We start from the raw sequence: 19,406 nt of genomic DNA, 5'->3' as shown, positions 1-19,406 counted from the left end.
GGTGCGGCGTAAAAGGGATAACAAAGTCGAGTCCTTACGCTATTAATTATATATATATATATATATATATATATATATATATATATATATATATATATATATATATATATATATATATATATATATATCGATATATATACATATATACATATATACATATATATATATATATATATATATATATTGTTACTGACACGACTTTGATGTTAAGGTGGGCCGAGCGGAATGGCCGTCGTGTCCGCACAAATTACCCGATTGTACTCGAACGTTGACGAAGCCGCGCCACGCTGGCTCAATAAGGAAAAAGAAGACACACGGCTGAATTATAATGACAGACACCAGGGATACGGTTCTCAAGACCTCCGGAGGAGATTATATTCGTGCGGAAGGTCAGATTACAGGGACGAGAGGTACAACATAGAAAGACAAGCACTTAGACACAATCTTATATTATTCCCAACAGACGACAGACAAACGGGACAACGGCTGACTCACACGGGGGTTGATGGCAGGAAAGCGGGTATCGATGGCTCAAGGTGCACTCTTGGCTCAAAGCAGGGTACACGGTTCGGTCCAGAGATGCGGGGAGGTCTCGTCGCAGCGCTCAGAGGTGACGTTCTTTCTCAGGCCTCTCCAAACTCAGGCGCATCTGTTTCAGCGCTCGCAGGTCCTTCTTTCTCCAGCTGGGGGCGCATCTCACGTCACGTCCGCTCGGGGCTGCGTATATCCGGCGGGGAGTGACACGCCCTCGGCTCGTTAGCTCCGCCTCGTGGAATCGGCACGTTGCTTCTCATTGGGTGCGTGCGGGGGGTTTACCAGGCTCCGCCCTTGACGAGGAGCTGACAGCCAGCCCCTCCGTGGTAACCCCGTGGAGCGCGTGGTCAATGGCGCTAATCGAGCCGGTGTGAGGACGCATCCTCCCCCGCTCCGCCGCCATCTCCTCTGTTGTTGTTGTAATTGTTGGGGAAGAAGATGGAAGGAGGTATGGGAAAGGTCCTAAACTCACTACTGATGCCATATAATCACATTCTGGTGCAACGAAGAGTCATAATTAATGGAGACGAGGCCTTAACTGACATAGAATAAGAATAACTAGGAAGATGTCCGAAAGTTGTCTACGTGTGGTGCGGTGGACCTGGGCACGACATTTAATGGGGGAATAAGGGGAAGGTCTGCTCTACTGATTGTTATTTACATGCAATGGGACTAGGGAATGGGGGATTGGGGAAAGTTGGGGAGTATTGGAGAAAATAGGGGAATATTTACAAGCGGATATGGAGGCCAAATTCCATATTCGCAACATTGCACCCTTCTCTACCCTCGGGGCGTCCCGACCCGATAAATTTTTACCTACTTTAGTGTGGCACGCAATGTAGTTCCCTCTACTATTAACTCTACCCTGAGTGCGACAGTTTTACAGATATTCACAAATGAGTAAATATGTCCCCCTGCGACGTTGCACCCTTCTCCTCACAGAAACACACCCACAGGATAACCGAATCCGGAAAGAATTCTCAAACTAAACATACAGCCGGTAGGGAGCATTATTTACAAGATTACGCTGATATCTACACTACGATCCAGGACCTGTTTTTGGAGGAACACATGCAGATGTTATGCATAGAGAGAGCGCGCTTGCCAGCATCGATACACCAACCCACGAGTGCTCTGTGGCCGACGGCCTTTAATAACGTGCAGAGCACCCTTTCCCAGCATCAAAAGCACCACCCCACCACCAATCGGTGCAGTCACCATTGTTCATTGGAATAAAAATAAATTCGACAACCCCTAACCCTGCAGGTGTCTCTTGCTCTTCTTGTGGTGCACTTGGTGTTAACTAAAAGTGGTTCACCTGTATGGCATAGGTGCCACGTTGACCCATAGGTCCATCCCCGGGTGGTGCTTGGCCGCAAACGAACTGCGGTCCATTGTGGGTGGCCACAAACATTGCGGTCCATATGGTGTATCGATCCCGGCAGCAAACAGCGAAAGTGCAGGCCCACAACTGCGCAGCCAGCACCTCTCTCTCCTCTCTCTCTACCCCAAAGCCAGATCCTCGGAGGTGGGAGACAAAAGAAGCAGACAAGTGAGTAAGGTGGTAAGGGCGCAAAAGTGCACGCAATGTAAGGTGATGCACACTGGGGGCACATGGGAACCAGGTGAGACAGGTACGTTCCTATCGTACGCCCCCCCCCCCCCCACCAGGTAACCTACATGGCCCCTCCCTTACCCCTTACTGTATCCACAAAACACAACACTACCCATAAACATCTACTTTACAAATCAACAAACATCCCTACTGTCTTCCCCGTTCCTCCCATATACCAAATTCGTCTTCTCTCCCTCCTAACCAATCAAATTTGCCATTTTCAACTCTCATCAAAATTTGCCATCTCCAACTCAACATCATAATTTGCCATTACCAATTCATCATCAGTCCCTCCTAGGGAGGGAGAGATGGAATCACCCCAATGTCTCATCCACGTCGTGATGCGTCTCACAAATCCACACAGCGATTCATCTCCTGCAACAAAACAAAGAAAACACAGGTGTGGAGTCATCATCATCACCACAGGTAAGTGGCTGCGTATGGTGCGACAGGTTCATCAATCCTAACTATTTCCTAAGTGACTTTAACAATTTTACACTACCCGGGGTCTTTCTCCGGCCAAACCATTGGCCCTCTTACACTATGGGTTCTAAAAACCAATTCCCATTGGCCAACTGTGGTGCTCTTCAATTTGGGGTCTCACTCCCCCGATTCATCTCCCGGTGCCCTCGCACAATTTCTGGGCTGCGGCGTGTACCTCTCCCAGTGGGTCTACCCACCTGCACACCTCCACCACTGCAGTTGCCTCCGAGCTTACCTGCTCCTTGCCCTAACCTAACTACCTGGGGAAGGCCCTCTGGCACTCTCCCCACTCGGTGCCCTCTCTGGCACTGGGCTACCCGGGTCCGTCCTCCGGATCCTCGGGCCCCATCCACAACTCTACCGGCTCCCAGAGCCCACCTGCGGCCTCACCTGGCCGACATCCTCACAGTGGTGGAGTGCTCAACCAACTACACACACTAACAGGCTACACGCCCAGCCATTTCCACAACACTAATGCACCCATCCACAACACCATTCTGCAACCGCACCACAGATGCCAATATCCAACCACAATTTACCTGTACCCTCTACCTAACACTTACACTACCCGCCCCGGGTACTCGTGAAAGGGGTCCACTCTTCCCCCATCCACACCTTCGCACCATGCACACCACTCCGTACCACTTACTCCAACTCTCTCCACACACCTGTACTTGCACACCTGTGCTCTCCCACCTGGTGCCACCTGCACCCTTCTCTCCCCAAGCGCATTCGCGCTGATCCACAACACTCACTACTCATACACTGCTCCACACACCTGTCCAGTTGCACACCTGTGCAATCACACCTGTTCAATTCTCACAAACACGGCATCATCTCAGCTAACTACTCCCTTCTGAAACTTGCGCTTCCCAGTCGTCCCTTTAAACTATTGCGCTCCCTCGTCATTATCATCCATACTAATCTACCTGCGTCCCCACTACAGGTATCAGTCACTAACTAATCTTAACGTCACCTAATGTCATCTTCTAGGGCCCTATCAATATAACCTAACCCACCCGGGCTAGTTTTCACTGCCATACACCCCATAAACTATTGCTCCTTTGCCCCCCCATGGGAAGGGTGGCAGGGATGCCATCCCACCACATCGGGGGTCTCTCACTACCAATTTTGCACATCAAATTTCAACAAATTAAAAATTTGCCAATCACTGCCCATCATCTGCCAATCACTACTGCCAATCCCTTGCCAATCCCTTGCCAATCATCAAATTTTGTTTTTCTCTAATTTTGGGTCCAAAACACTAACCTCATCACCCAGTCGACTCACTAATACCTCTCGGTGCGCCAATCCCTGTCCAAAGCCCGGCTTCGTAAAGCCAAGCAATGGATGCTGGTTGTTTTGTGCCAGCGGCTGAATGCGTCCGGCACTCGGTGCAGGGACGGGGGCTTACCCGGGCCGAGATCCCACGCATCACCTCGGCGCGGAGCCATCCAATGTCCCGATCTCGACCTGCCGGCACGTCTCAACAAAACGTGGTCGCCATAACGACCCTTCCTATCGGGCTGCCCGCTCCCCCTAGTGGAGCACGGACGCGGCCGTTCAAAGCGAGGCCCAGCACGCACCGAGGGCCCGATTCGGCTATAAGTCGTTCTCAACTCTACCCCATCTAACGTCGATGCTTCACCTGGACGCTTACACCCCGCAGCCCGTTCCTTGCTCACACATCCAGCCGTTTCCATGCCCCTCGTACCTTTCCTTACACACCTCGGTACACCCATTCCACTCACAGCCTTGGTCACACACCTGACCACCGAACACTTTGGCACACATTCGTTGGTCGCACACCTCACCAATACACCGCTTCGCGCCCCCTCCTCTGTCACCTCCTCTGTGACAATCACAGGTGTGCCCTCATTCGCACACCCAACCACGTGCCTCACCACCAACTCCAGCGTGCATTCCCACTCACGCTCTACCATTCCAGGTGTGCATCCTTCCATCCCAGGTGTACATCCTCGCTCACCTGTCACAACTAACTCACGCTCCATGTCACTCTCACTACTTTCACCTCCATTCCTGACAGCGCACTCACCCTTACTCTTGACAGCACACTCTTTCCCCATGCACCTGTCCGTCACACACCTTTCTCGCGCACACTCTCCCGTTACACCCTCTGTAACACTCACCACAGGTGGACACTCTTCCTTACTTCTGACAGCGCACTCTTTCCTCATGCACCTGTCCGTCACACACCTTTCTCGCGCACACTCTCCCGTTACACCCTCTGTAACACTCACCACAGGTGGACACTCTTCCTTACTTCTGACAGCGCACTCTTTCCTCATGCACCTGTCCGTCACACACCTTTCTCGCGCACACTCCTGCGCACACTCTCCCGTCACACCCTCTGCAACACTCACCACACCGCGCTTCCACGTGCTCCCTCGCACACACGCTACGACCGACTCACTCTCGCCAGCACACTCACTCCTTGGCACGCACTTTTTCCTCACACACCCCAGAGTCGGACTTTCTTGCACACCTCCATTTTCGCACACCAGACCTGTCGCACACTTCACCAACGGCCTCTCACGAACACCCGGGTCTATCTCGACCCCCAAGCCTCTTAAATCACCTGGCGCATCATACGCACGACCATATTGGTCACCACTTACACCGGGTCCTCTTCCTCTTCGCTTCTCCTCCATCACCTGCGAATCCCTCATCCGGTTAACGAGCACATCACGATCCAAACACAGACTTTGGACCAATTCTTTTATCTCCTCTTTTATCTCTTTGTTATCCCCTCTCCGTCGCTTCTTAATTTCGCTCACCCCTTCTTCCACTTCTTCTAATTTGTGCCTCACCTCTTTTATTCCCCGGTACGTCTCCTCAAGCTCGTCCTCCAAGGCTACCTTGACCGTTTCCATGTGCGTCCTCACCTGCCGGTCCTTCGTCTCCATTACCTCTATCACCTCGTCCAACCTCGTTGTCAGTCCCTCACGTACCATCTGACATTCCCTCTTCGTCGCTACCAAGTCATCTTTTAGTTCTTTCTGTGTCGCCTTTAAACCTCCTAATACCGCAGTGTTCCTTTGAACCTGCTCCACTAACTCCGTCTGTCCCACCGTCAGCTGCTCCACCTCCTGCGTCAGGTCCTCTATGCCCCCTTGTAACTTTACAGTCCCCTTTCTCACCTCCTTTTCCATGTGCTCCTCACAGTGCCTCACCTCCTCGCGCACTCCTCCGACCTCCTCACTCACTCCTCTTCTGATCTCCTCTCCCATCACTTGCATCTCCTGCCCAGATGCCACCCTCATCTGCTCCATTTCCTCCCTGTGAGCATCCAGTTTGGTTTCTACCCCCATTCTGACCCCCTCTATCTGCTGCTCCATTTGTTTAACTTCCCTTTCCGCTTGGTCCCTCATGTCCCTCAATTTGCCTTCCATACTGTTTTCTAACCCCTCTAACCCATTTTTCACTCCCTCTATTTGATTCTCTTGAGCGGCCATTCTGTTTTCTACCCCCGTTAACCCATGTTTCACTCCCTCTATCTGATTCTCTTGAGCGGCCATTCTGTTTTCTACCCCCGTTAACCCATGTTTCACTCCCTCTATCTGATTCTCTTGAGCGGCCATTCTGTTTTCTACCCCCGTTAACCCATTCTTTACTTCTTTTATCCCGTTGTCTAACCCCTCAAAATTATTGTCTAACTTCCCAAATTTCTTGTCTAACTCCTCAAAATTATTGTCTAACTTCCCAAATTTCCTGTCTAACCCCTCACCAGTACCCCTCGCTTCGTCCCTCATTACCCCCATCTGGTTTCCCATTACCCCCAATCGCTCACTCCGAGCCCTCGCTTCGTCCCTCATTACCCCCATTTGGCCCTCCAATCGCTCACCCAATCGCTCAATTTGGCTCCCCATACTCATCTGTACAGCTGCCTGTAGCTGCGCAATGAGGGCCTGTATGTCAATCGGCTGCATGTTAAAGCCCGTTGATACAGCGGGCTCGGCTACCGCGCGCTCTTGCGAGGCGCCATTTTGCGTGCCTGCTACCCTCGCTGTTTCGCTCTCCTCATGTCCCTCAATTTGGTCCTGGACCGACCCTGCTTCACTCTCCCCTACCGGACCCCAGCCGTCTTGATCCGCCATAGCGCGACTTGCAAAATTCGAGTTTCGTAAAACAAATCCAATTTTTTTTTTTTTTTTTCGTTATAATTTCGGCGAGCGCAGTAACCGCGCTCCGGATCGATTTCGTCGAGCGCAGTACGCGCTCCGAATCGATTTTCCCTCCCAAAATTTGGGCCTAACTAATTTAGTCCCGGGTCCGAATCTCACTCCTCGACACCAATTGTTACCGTACTAACACAATTGGTGTCCAAAATTTGGGCTAAATAAATTTAGTCCCAGGTTCGAATCCAACTCCTGACAATCAATTGTTACTGACACGACTTTGATGTTAAGGTGGGCCGAGCGGAATGGCCGTCGTGTCCGCACAAATTACCCGATTGTACTCGAACGTTGACGAAGCCGCGCCACGCTGGCTCAATAAGGAAAAAGAAGACACACGGCTGAATTATAATGACAGACACCAGGGATACGGTTCTCAAGACCTCCGGAGGAGATTATATTCGTGCGGAAGGTCAGATTACAGGGACGAGAGGTACAACATAGAAAGACAAGCACTTAGACACAATCTTATATTATTCCCAACAGACGACAGACAAACGGGACAACGGCTGACTCACACGGGGGTTGATGGCAGGAAAGCGGGTATCGATGGCTCAAGGTGCACTCTTGGCTCAAAGCAGGGTACACGGTTCGGTCCAGAGATGCGGGGAGGTCTCGTCGCAGCGCTCAGAGGTGACGTTCTTTCTCAGGCCTCTCCAAACTCAGGCGCATCTGTTTCAGCGCTCGCAGGTCCTTCTTTCTCCAGCTGGGGGCGCATCTCACGTCACGTCCGCTCGGGGCTGCGTATATCCGGCGGGGAGTGACACGCCCTCGGCTCGTTAGCTCCGCCTCGTGGAATCGGCACGTTGCTTCTCATTGGGTGCGTGCGGGGGGTTTACCAGGCTCCGCCCTTGACGAGGAGCTGACAGCCAGCCCCTCCGTGGTAACCCCGTGGAGCGCGTGGTCAATGGCGCTAATCGAGCCGGTGTGAGGACGCATCCTCCCCCGCTCCGCCGCCATCTCCTCTGTTGTTGTTGTAATTGTTGGGGAAGAAGATGGAAGGAGGTATGGGAAAGGTCCTAAACTCACTACTGATGCCATATAATCACATTCTGGTGCAACGAAGAGTCATAATTAATGGAGACGAGGCCTTAACTGACATAGAATAAGAATAACTAGGAAGATGTCCGAAAGTTGTCTACGTGTGGTGCGGTGGACCTGGGCACGACATTTAATGGGGGAATAAGGGGAAGGTCGGCTCTACTGATTGTTATTTACATGCAATGGGACTAGGGAATGGGGGATTGGGGAAAGTTGGGGAGTATTGGAGAAAATAGGGGAATATTTACAAGCGGATATGGAGGCCAAATTCCATATTCGCAACATTGCACCCTTCTCTACCCTCGGGGCGTCCCGACCCGATAAATTTTTACCTACTTTAGTGTGGCACGCAATGTAGTTCCCTCTACTATTAACTCTACCCTGAGTGCGACAGTTTTACAGATATTCACAAATGAGTAAATATGTCCCCCTGCGACGTTGCACCCTTCTCCTCACAGAAACACACCCACAGGATAACCGAATCCGGAAAGAATTCTCAAACTAAACATACAGCCGGTAGGGAGCATTATTTACAAGATTACGCTGATATCTACACTACGATCCAGGACCTGTTTTTGGAGGAACACATGCAGATGTTATGCATAGAGAGAGCGCGCTTGCCAGCATCGATACACCAACCCACGAGTGCTCTGTGGCCGACGGCCTTTAATAACGTGCAGAGCACCCTTTCCCAGCATCAAAAGCACCACCCCACCACCAATCGGTGCAGTCACCATTGTTCATTGGAATAAAAATAAATTCGACAACCCCTAACCCTGCAGGTGTCTCTTGCTCTTCTTGTGGTGCACTTGGTGTTAACTAAAAGTGGTTCACCTGTATGGCATAGGTGCCACGTTGACCCATAGGTCCATCCCCGGGTGGTGCTTGGCCGCAAACGAACTGCGGTCCATTGTGGGTGGCCACAAACATTGCGGTCCATATGGTGTATCGATCCCGGCAGCAAACAGCGAAAGTGCAGGCCCACAACTGCGCAGCCAGCACCTCTCTCTCCTCTCTCTCTACCCCAAAGCCAGATCCTCGGAGGTGGGAGACAAAAGAAGCAGACAAGTGAGTAAGGTGGTAAGGGCGCAAAAGTGCACGCAATGTAAGGTGATGCACACTGGGGGCACATGGGAACCAGGTGAGACAGGTACGTTCCTATCGTACGCCCCCCCCCCCCCCACCAGGTAACCTACATGGCCCCTCCCTTACCCCTTACTGTATCCACAAAACACAACACTACCCATAAACATCTACTTTACAAATCAACAAACATCCCTACTGTCTTCCCCGTTCCTCCCATATACCAAATTCGTCTTCTCTCCCTCCTAACCAATCAAATTTGCCATTTTCAACTCTCATCAAAATTTGCCATCTCCAACTCAACATCATAATTTGCCATTACCAATTCATCATCAGTCCCTCCTAGGGAGGGAGAGATGGAATCACCCCAATGTCTCATCCACGTCGTGATGCGTCTCACAAATCCACACAGCGATTCATCTCCTGCAACAAAACAAAGAAAACACAGGTGTGGAGTCATCATCATCACCACAGGTAAGTGGCTGCGTATGGTGCGACAGGTTCATCAATCCTAACTATTTCCTAAGTGACTTTAACAATTTTACACTACCCGGGGTCTTTCTCCGGCCAAACCATTGGCCCTCTTACACTATGGGTTCTAAAAACCAATTCCCATTGGCCAACTGTGGTGCTCTTCAATTTGGGGTCTCACTCCCCCGATTCATCTCCCGGTGCCCTCGCACAATTTCTGGGCTGCGGCGTGTACCTCTCCCAGTGGGTCTACCCACCTGCACACCTCCACCACTGCAGTTGCCTCCGAGCTTACCTGCTCCTTGCCCTAACCTAACTACCTGGGGAAGGCCCTCTGGCACTCTCCCCACTCGGTGCCCTCTCTGGCACTGGGCTACCCGGGTCCGTCCTCCGGATCCTCGGGCCCCATCCACAACTCTACCGGCTCCCAGAGCCCACCTGCGGCCTCACCTGGCCGACATCCTCACAGTGGTGGAGTGCTCAACCAACTACACACACTAACAGGCTACACGCCCAGCCATTTCCACAACACTAATGCACCCATCCACAACACCATTCTGCAACCGCACCACAGATGCCAATATCCAACCACAATTTACCTGTACCCTCTACCTAACACTTACACTACCCGCCCCGGGTACTCGTGAAAGGGGTCCACTCTTCCCCCATCCACACCTTCGCACCATGCACACCACTCCGTACCACTTACTCCAACTCTCTCCACACACCTGTACTTGCACACCTGTGCTCTCCCACCTGGTGCCACCTGCACCCTTCTCTCCCCAAGCGCATTCGCGCTGATCCACAACACTCACTACTCATACACTGCTCCACACACCTGTCCAGTTGCACACCTGTGCAATCACACCTGTTCAATTCTCACAAACACGGCATCATCTCAGCTAACTACTCCCTTCTGAAACTTGCGCTTCCCAGTCGTCCCTTTAAACTATTGCGCTCCCTCGTCATTATCATCCATACTAATCTACCTGCGTCCCCACTACAGGTATCAGTCACTAACTAATCTTAACGTCACCTAATGTCATCTTCTAGGGCCCTATCAATATAACCTAACCCACCCGGGCTAGTTTTCACTGCCATACACCCCATAAACTATTGCTCCTTTGCCCCCCCATGGGAAGGGTGGCAGGGATGCCATCCCACCACATCGGGGGTCTCTCACTACCAATTTTGCACATCAAATTTCAACAAATTAAAAATTTGCCAATCACTGCCCATCATCTGCCAATCACTACTGCCAATCCCTTGCCAATCCCTTGCCAATCATCAAATTTTGTTTTTCTCTAATTTTGGGTCCAAAACACTAACCTCATCACCCAGTCGACTCACTAATACCTCTCGGTGCGCCAATCCCTGTCCAAAGCCCGGCTTCGTAAAGCCAAGCAATGGATGCTGGTTGTTTTGTGCCAGCGGCTGAATGCGTCCGGCACTCGGTGCAGGGACGGGGGCTTACCCGGGCCGAGATCCCACGCATCACCTCGGCGCGGAGCCATCCAATGTCCCGATCTCGACCTGCCGGCACGTCTCAACAAAACGTGGTCGCCATAACGACCCTTCCTATCGGGCTGCCCGCTCCCCCTAGTCCTAGTGGAGCACGGACGCGGCCGTTCAAAGCGAGGCCCAGCACGCACCGAGGGCCCGATTCGGCTATAAGTCGTTCTCAACTCTACCCCATCTAACGTCGATGCTTCACCTGGACGCTTACACCCCGCAGCCCGTTCCTTGCTCACACATCCAGCCGTTTCCATGCCCCTCGTACCTTTCCTTACACACCTCGGTACACCCATTCCACTCACAGCCTTGGTCACACACCTGACCACCGAACACTTTGGCACACATTCGTTGGTCGCACACCTCACCAATACACCGCTTCGCGCCCCCTCCTCTGTCACCTCCTCTGTGACAATCACAGGTGTGCCCTCATTCGCACACCCAACCACGTGCCTCACCACCAACTCCAGCGTGCATTCCCACTCACGCTCTACCATTCCAGGTGTGCATCCTTCCATCCCAGGTGTACATCCTCGCTCACCTGTCACAACTAACTCACGCTCCATGTCACTCTCACTACTTTCACCTCCATTCCTGACAGCGCACTCACCCTTACTCTTGACAGCACACTCTTTCCCCATGCACCTGTCCGTCACACACCTTTCTCGCGCACACTCTCCCGTTACACCCTCTGTAACACTCACCACAGGTGGACACTCTTCCTTACTTCTGACGGCGCACTCTTTCCTCATGCACCTGTCCGTCACACACCTTTCTCGCGCACACTCTCCCGTTACACCCTCTGTAACACTCACCACAGGTGGACACTCTTCCTTACTTCTGACAGCGCACTCTTTCCTCATGCACCTGTCCGTCACACACCTTTCTCGCGCACACTCCTGCGCACACTCTCCCGTCACACCCTCTGCAACACTCACCACACCGCGCTTCCACGTGCTCCCTCGCACACACGCTACGACCGACTCACTCTCGCCAGCACACTCACTCCTTGGCACGCACTTTTTCCTCACACACCCCAGAGTCGGACTTTCTTGCACACCTCCATTTTCGCACACCAGACCTGTCGCACACTTCACCAACGGCCTCTCACGAACACCCGGGTCTATCTCGACCCCCAAGCCTCTTAAATCACCTGGCGCATCATACGCACGACCATATTGGTCACCACTTACACCGGGTCCTCTTCCTCTTCGCTTCTCCTCCATCACCTGCGAATCCCTCATCCGGTTAACGAGCACATCACGATCCAAACACAGACTTTGGACCAATTCTTTTATCTCCTCTTTTATCTCTTTGTTATCCCCTCTCCGTCGCTTCTTAATTTCGCTCACCCCTTCTTCCACTTCTTCTAATTTGTGCCTCACCTCTTTTATTCCCCGGTACGTCTCCTCAAGCTCGTCCTCCAAGGCTACCTTGACCGTTTCCATGTGCGTCCTCACCTGCCGGTCCTTCGTCTCCATTACCTCTATCACCTCGTCCAACCTCGTTGTCAGTCCCTCACGTACCATCTGACATTCCCTCTTCGTCGCTACCAAGTCATCTTTTAGTTCTTTCTGTGTCGCCTTTAAACCTCCTAATACCGCAGTGTTCCTTTGAACCTGCTCCACTAACTCCGTCTGTCCCACCGTCAGCTGCTCCACCTCCTGCGTCAGGTCCTCTATGCCCCCTTGTAACTTTACAGTCCCCTTTCTCACCTCCTTTTCCATGTGCTCCTCACAGTGCCTCACCTCCTCGCGCACTCCTCCGACCTCCTCACTCACTCCTCTTCTGATCTCCTCTCCCATCACTTGCATCTCCTGCCCAGATGCCACCCTCATCTGCTCCATTTCCTCCCTGTGAGCATCCAGTTTGGTTTCTACCCCCATTCTGACCCCCTCTATCTGCTGCTCCATTTGTTTAACTTCCCTTTCCGCTTGGTCCCTCATGTCCCTCAATTTGCCTTCCATACTGTTTTCTAACCCCTCTAACCCATTTTTCACTCCCTCTATTTGATTCTCTTGAGCGGCCATTCTGTTTTCTACCCCCGTTAACCCATGTTTCACTCCCTCTATCTGATTCTCTTGAGCGGCCATTCTGTTTTCTACCCCCGTTAACCCATGTTTCACTCCCTCTATCTGATTCTCTTGAGCGGCCATTCTGTTTTCTACCCCCGTTAACCCATTCTTTACTTCTTTTATCCCGTTGTCTAACCCCTCAAAATTATTGTCTAACTTCCCAAATTTCTTGTCTAACTCCTCAAAATTATTGTCTAACTTCCCAAATTTCCTGTCTAACCCCTCACCAGTACCCCTCGCTTCGTCCCTCATTACCCCCATCTGGTTTCCCATTACCCCCAATCGCTCACTCCGAGCCCTCGCTTCGTCCCTCATTACCCCCATTTGGCCCTCCAATCGCTCACCCAATCGCTCAATTTGGCTCCCCATACTCATCTGTACAGCTGCCTGTAGCTGCGCAATGAGGGCCTGTATGTCAATCGGCTGCATGTTAAAGCCCGTTGATACAGCGGGCTCGGCTACCGCGCGCTCTTGCGAGGCGCCATTTTGCGTGCCTGCTACCCTCGCTGTTTCGCTCTCCTCATGTCCCTCAATTTGGTCCTGGACCGACCCTGCTTCACTCTCCCCTACCGGACCCCAGCCGTCTTGATCCGCCATAGCGCGACTTGCAAAATTCGAGTTTCGTAAAACAAATCCAATTTTTTTTTTTTTTTTCGTTATAATTTCGGCGAGCGCAGTAACCGCGCTCCGGATCGATTTCGTCGAGCGCAGTACGCGCTCCGAATCGATTTTCCCTCCCAAAATTTGGGCCTAACTAATTTAGTCCCGGGTCCGAATCTCACTCCTCGACACCAATTGTTACCGTACTAACACAATTGGTGTCCAAAATTTGGGCTAAATAAATTTAGTCCCAGGTTCGAATCCAACTCCTGACAACCAATTGTTACTGACACGACTTTGATGTTAAGGTGGGCCGAGCGGAATGGCCGTCGTGTCCGCACAAATTACCCGATTGTACTCGAACGTTGACGAAGCCGCGCCACGCTGGCTCAATAAGGAAAAAGAAGACACACGGCTGAATTATAATGACAGACACCAGGGATACGGTTCTCAAGACCTCCGGAGGAGATTATATTCGTGCGGAAGGTCAGATTACAGGGACGAGAGGTACAACATAGAAAGACAAGCACTTAGACACAATCTTATATTATTCCCAACAGACGACAGACAAACGGGACAACGGCTGACTCACACGGGGGTTGATGGCAGGAAAGCGGGTATCGATGGCTCAAGGTGCACTCTTGGCTCAAAGCAGGGTACACGGTTCGGTCCAGAGATGCGGGGAGGTCTCGTCGCAGCGCTCAGAGGTGACGTTCTTTCTCAGGCCTCTCCAAACTCAGGCGCATCTGTTTCAGCGCTCGCAGGTCCTTCTTTCTCCAGCTGGGGGCGCATCTCACGTCACGTCCGCTCGGGGCTGCGTATATCCGGCGGGGAGTGACACGCCCTCGGCTCGTTAGCTCCGCCTCGTGGAATCGGCACGTTGCTTCTCATTGGGTGCGTGCGGGGGGTTTACCAGGCTCCGCCCTTGACGAGGAGCTGACAGCCAGCCCCTCCGTGGTAACCCCGTGGAGCGCGTGGTCAATGGCGCTAATCGAGCCGGTGTGAGGACGCATCCTCCCCCGCTCCGCCGCCATCTCCTCTGTTGTTGTTGTAATTGTTGGGGAAGAAGATGGAAGGAGGTATGGGAAAGGTCCTAAACTCACTACTGATGCCATATAATCACATTCTGGTGCAACGAAGAGTCATAATTAATGGAGACGAGGCCTTAACTGACATAGAATAAGAATAACTAGGAAGATGTCCGAAAGTTGTCTACGTGTGGTGCGGTGGACCTGGGCACGACATTTAATGGGGGAATAAGGGGAAGGTCGGCTCTACTGATTGTTATTTACATGCAATGGGACTAGGGAATGGGGGATTGGGGAAAGTTGGGGAGTATTGGAGAAAATAGGGGAATATTTACAAGCGGATATGGAGGCCAAATTCCATATTCGCAACAATATATATATATATATATATATATATATATATATATATATATATATATATATATATATATATAGATAGATATAGATAGATATATATAGATATATATATATATATATATGTACACTACTAGTCAAAAGTTTTAGAACACCTCAATTTTTCTAGTTTCATTGAAATTTACGCAGTTTCATGTCCAGTGAATAACCTGAAATGGTACAAAGGTGAGCAGTAATAGTCTAGTAGGAAGACTAGGTCCCCCTGCACCCCCCGGAGATATACTTCTAATCAGTGTTTCTAGATTGGAAAAAATGTGTAGAAAATGACTAGCTATGGCCCCAAGCTGAAAAAATGTCCCACATACCATTTTTATGCAAATTACTGCTGCAAATTTTATGCAAAATTATGCAAATTTTATGCAAATTTTTGATGAGGAGTAGAGTTGAGGGGTCTTTGAGGGCTTCATCGAGGTGCTCTCGGTTGCAAGACTGGGTCATTCTGAGAAGCACAGCAGGGTCAGAGATCATGATGTTCTCCTCCTCAGTGAATCTCTCCATCAACAGCCTCTCCATTGCCTCACACACTGTTTTGAGGCAAAAGAGGGACTTTGCGTAGGCCTTTCCACTGAGAACACCTTTGAGAGATCCACTTGTTACTAGTTGTGCCTCAAAGAGAATCTCTGCATATCCAGAACCACGCATCTTGTGTCCAGTGAGCATCCCGATGTAGTTCATGGATGTGTGGAAGGGTCCAATCGTTACTACATGACTAGCAAATTCATTTGGCCAGCGCCAGATGATGGGAAGGGCTTTCATGCAGACACCCAGATCAAATGTATTCAGGACCCATCTCTGACCCACCTCAGCAGTTGCTGCCTCGGAACGCTTCAGTAGCTCACGAACAACTGCGTTGTCTGTGATCGGTCTGTGCCTGGTGCCTGCATGGCATGGCAATGGCCTGCAGCCTGTGCCTGGGCTAGGGGGTTTCACCTCTGCAACTGGTTCTCCCCCACCCAGCAAATCAACAGTCGACTACTGCACGCCTATCCACCAACCGATCACAGACAACGCAGTTGTTCGTGAGCTACTGAAGCGTTCCGAGGCAGCAACTGCTGAGGTGGGTCAGAGATGGGTCCTGAATACATTTGATCTGGGTGTCTGCATGAAAGCCCTTCCCATCATCTGGCGCTGGCCAAATGAATTTGCTAGTCATGTAGTAACGATTGGACCCTTCCACACATCCATGAACTACATCGGGATGCTCACTGGACACAAGATGCGTGGTTCTGGATATGCAGAGATTCTCTTTGAGGCACAACTAGTAACAAGTGGATCTCTCAAAGGTGTTCTCAGTGGAAAGGCCTACGCAAAGTCCCTCTTTTGCCTCAAAACAGTGTGTGAGGCAATGGAGAGGCTGTTGATGGAGAGATTCACTGAGGAGGAGAACATCATGATCTCTGACCCTGCTGTGCTTCTCAGAATGACCCAGTCTTGCAACCGAGAGCACCTCGATGAAGCCCTCAAAGACCCCTCAACTCTACTCCTCATCAAAAATTTGCATAAAATTTGCATAATTTTGCATAAAATTTGCAGCAGTAATTTGCATAAAAATGGTATGTGGGACATTTTTTCAGCTTGGGGCCATAGCTAGTCATTTTCTACACATTTTTTCCAATCTAGAAACACTGATTAGAAGTATATCTCCGGGGGGTGCAGGGGGACCTAGTCTTCCTACTAGACTATAAAGGTAAGTTGGACTGTTTGCTTCAAGGTAAGTTTGACTTGCCTTGATGCCCAAAACATCAAGGTAAGTCGAAAAAAAGTTGAGGTTAGCAAAAACGGGAAAATAATGTAAATTGCACAGTTATATTGTAAAAAAAAAAAAGGCTTTCTTCAGGGAACAAGTAATGGGTTAACAACTTACAGCTGATCTGCAGCAATGTAAGTAAATTAAGCCTTGAAAGTTGATGCAAACAATTCCTACAGGTGTACCAACCTCTGCTGATTACTTGATTGTACACCCCCTGTCTGTATAAAAGCAGTATTGGAACAGACTGTTATTACACCCTCTGAAGCATTATTTGGACAATATTGCACTGCAGGAAGTAGTATATTGGAAACTGGAGGAAACTCTGGCAGGAAGAGGTCTGGCAGACCCAAAGCCACAACAGAATCAGAAGACAAGTTTCTGAGAGTTAACAGCTTGCGTGATAGGTGGCTCACAGGACAACAGCTTCAAGCACAGCTTAACACTGGTCGGAGTAAGCAAGTTTCAGTTTCAACTGTGAAGAGAAGACTTCGAGCTGCAGGTTTGACAGGTCGAGTGGCAGTAAGAATGCCATTGCTAAGATGGCAAAATAAGAAAAAGAGGCTTGCCTGGGCCATGAAGCACTGCCAGTGGACTACTGAAGACTGGAAGAAGGTCTTATGGACCGATGAATCAAAATTTGAAAACTTTGGTTCATCACGCAGGGTTTTTGTACGCCGTCGAGTAGGCGAAAGGGTGGTTCCTCAGTGTGTGACACCAACTGTCAAACATGGAGGAGGAAGTGTGATGGTCTGGGGCTCTTTTGTTGGATCCAGAGTCGGTCACTTCCACAGAGTGACTGGCACCCTGAACCAAAAAGGCTACCACAGCATTTTGCACCGCCATGCAATACCCTCTGGTGTCCGCCTAGTTGGTCAGGGGGTTCATCCTACAGCAAGATAATGACCCTAAACACACCTCCAGGCTATGTCAAAACTACCTTCGAGGAAAAGAACATGTCGGTAGGCTTCAAATCATGGAATGGCCAGCACAGTCTCTAGACTTAAACCCCATCGAGCTGGTTTGGGATGAACTGGACAGAAGGGTGAAAGCAAAGCAACCTACAAGTGCAACACATTTGTGTGAACTTCTGCAACAGTGTTGGGAAGAACTTCCCGAACAATATTTGATTTCCATTGTAGAAAGAATGCCACGAGTGTGTTCGGCGGTTATATCTGCAAAAAGTGGCTACTTTGCCGAGTCAAAAATTTGAATTAAATTTTGTTAAACAAAATGATTCTATGATTTCTTTTTTTATCTCCAATTGTTTATTTGTTCTATGCTTAATTCCAGAGTACATTGAGACATTAAACTGCGTAAATTTCAATAAAAACTGGAAAAAATTGAGGCGTTCTAAAACTTTTGACCGGTAGTATGTCTATATATATATATATATATATATATATATATATATATATATATATATATATATATATATATATCAAATGAATCCATCTTTAGTTCTCCAACCTTTAATGAGCAAATAAACACCTTGCCTGTGGCAATGGACACACTTGTGGCAATATTTGGCCCACTCTTCTTGGGCAAACTGCTCCAGTTCTCTGAGATTTGAAGGGTGCCTTCTCCAAACTGCTGTTTTCAGATCTCCCCACAGGTGTTCAATGGGATTGTTTTACATATAAACACCATTGTCTCTCTGTAGCTTTCTGTCTGACTGCTATACATAGGCACACAGGGTGTTCCAAAAAGACCCGGAAAACTTTGGTTGTTTATATATTTAGAACCGCATATGACACCACGATACTATTTGGTTTATATGATACAGAAAGTCGTAAAAGTTTTGTGCACACCATCAATGCACTTCAATATGAGCTGTGTTTGTCGCGCGCAGCACATCAAGGCAGTACACACGTTCTTGCCATGTTCGGCTCAGCATATTTGCCCACCAGTGTGTATGCAGCTGTGATCCGAGAACATAGATCCTGCAGGCTTGCCACCATGGTGCTGTAGACAACATCTTTGACAAACCCACACAAAAAACATCAAGGGGGTTATATCTAGTGATCGTGGAGGCTCGGCGGTTGGTCCTCCTCGGCCAACCCAGGTACCTGGAAATTTTTCATTCAGGATGGCTCGAACAACCAAGGCCCAATGAGGGGGAGCACCGTCCTGTTGAAAAATGATATCGGGTTGCAGGTCTTCAATCTGTGGGAAGGCAATTCCTTCCAACAAGTTCATGTAAATTGGTGAAGTCACTATCCTTCACAAAGACAAATGGACCCACCAAACGGTCATGGAGAAGGCCACACCACACATTGACCTTTGGACTGCCATGTATGTGTTCATTGACCATTGAGTGGAGGTTTTGAGACCCGCAGATCCTCACATTGTGCTGGTTGACCTTCCCCGATACATGAAAGCAAGCTTCCTCTGTGAACATGACCTTTTTCAGGTAGTCTTCTTCATCCTCTATGCGACTGAGCATTTCCACGGCAAACGCCTTGCGTTTGGGTCCATCATTTGGTTTGAGATCCTGCAGAATCTGCACCTTATGGCATAAAGCTTCAGTCTTTTATACAAAATCCGGTGTACAGTGGTGGTTGGTCGTCCCTGTTCTTTGGATGCATGGCGGATTGATTTTCTGGG

The 19,406-nt window shown here is 50.0% G+C and overlaps 1 protein-coding gene across 2 annotated transcripts in view; it reads left to right on the top strand.

Moving 5' to 3' along the window:
- The window catches only part of ANKIB1 (ankyrin repeat and IBR domain containing 1), a 308,012-nt gene that overhangs the window by 276,544 nt on the left and 12,062 nt on the right, over positions 1-19,406 (top strand). The window lies entirely within an intron of this gene.

The sequence above is a fragment of the Myxine glutinosa genome, chromosome 6 (genome assembly GCF_964187855.1).
Source record: "Myxine glutinosa chromosome 6, kmMyxGlut1.1, whole genome shotgun sequence".
Taxonomy (NCBI): Eukaryota; Metazoa; Chordata; class Myxini; order Myxiniformes; family Myxinidae; genus Myxine; species Myxine glutinosa.
The sequence above is the reverse complement of the archived record's forward strand: the minus strand, read 5'-3'. Positions and strand labels throughout refer to the sequence as shown.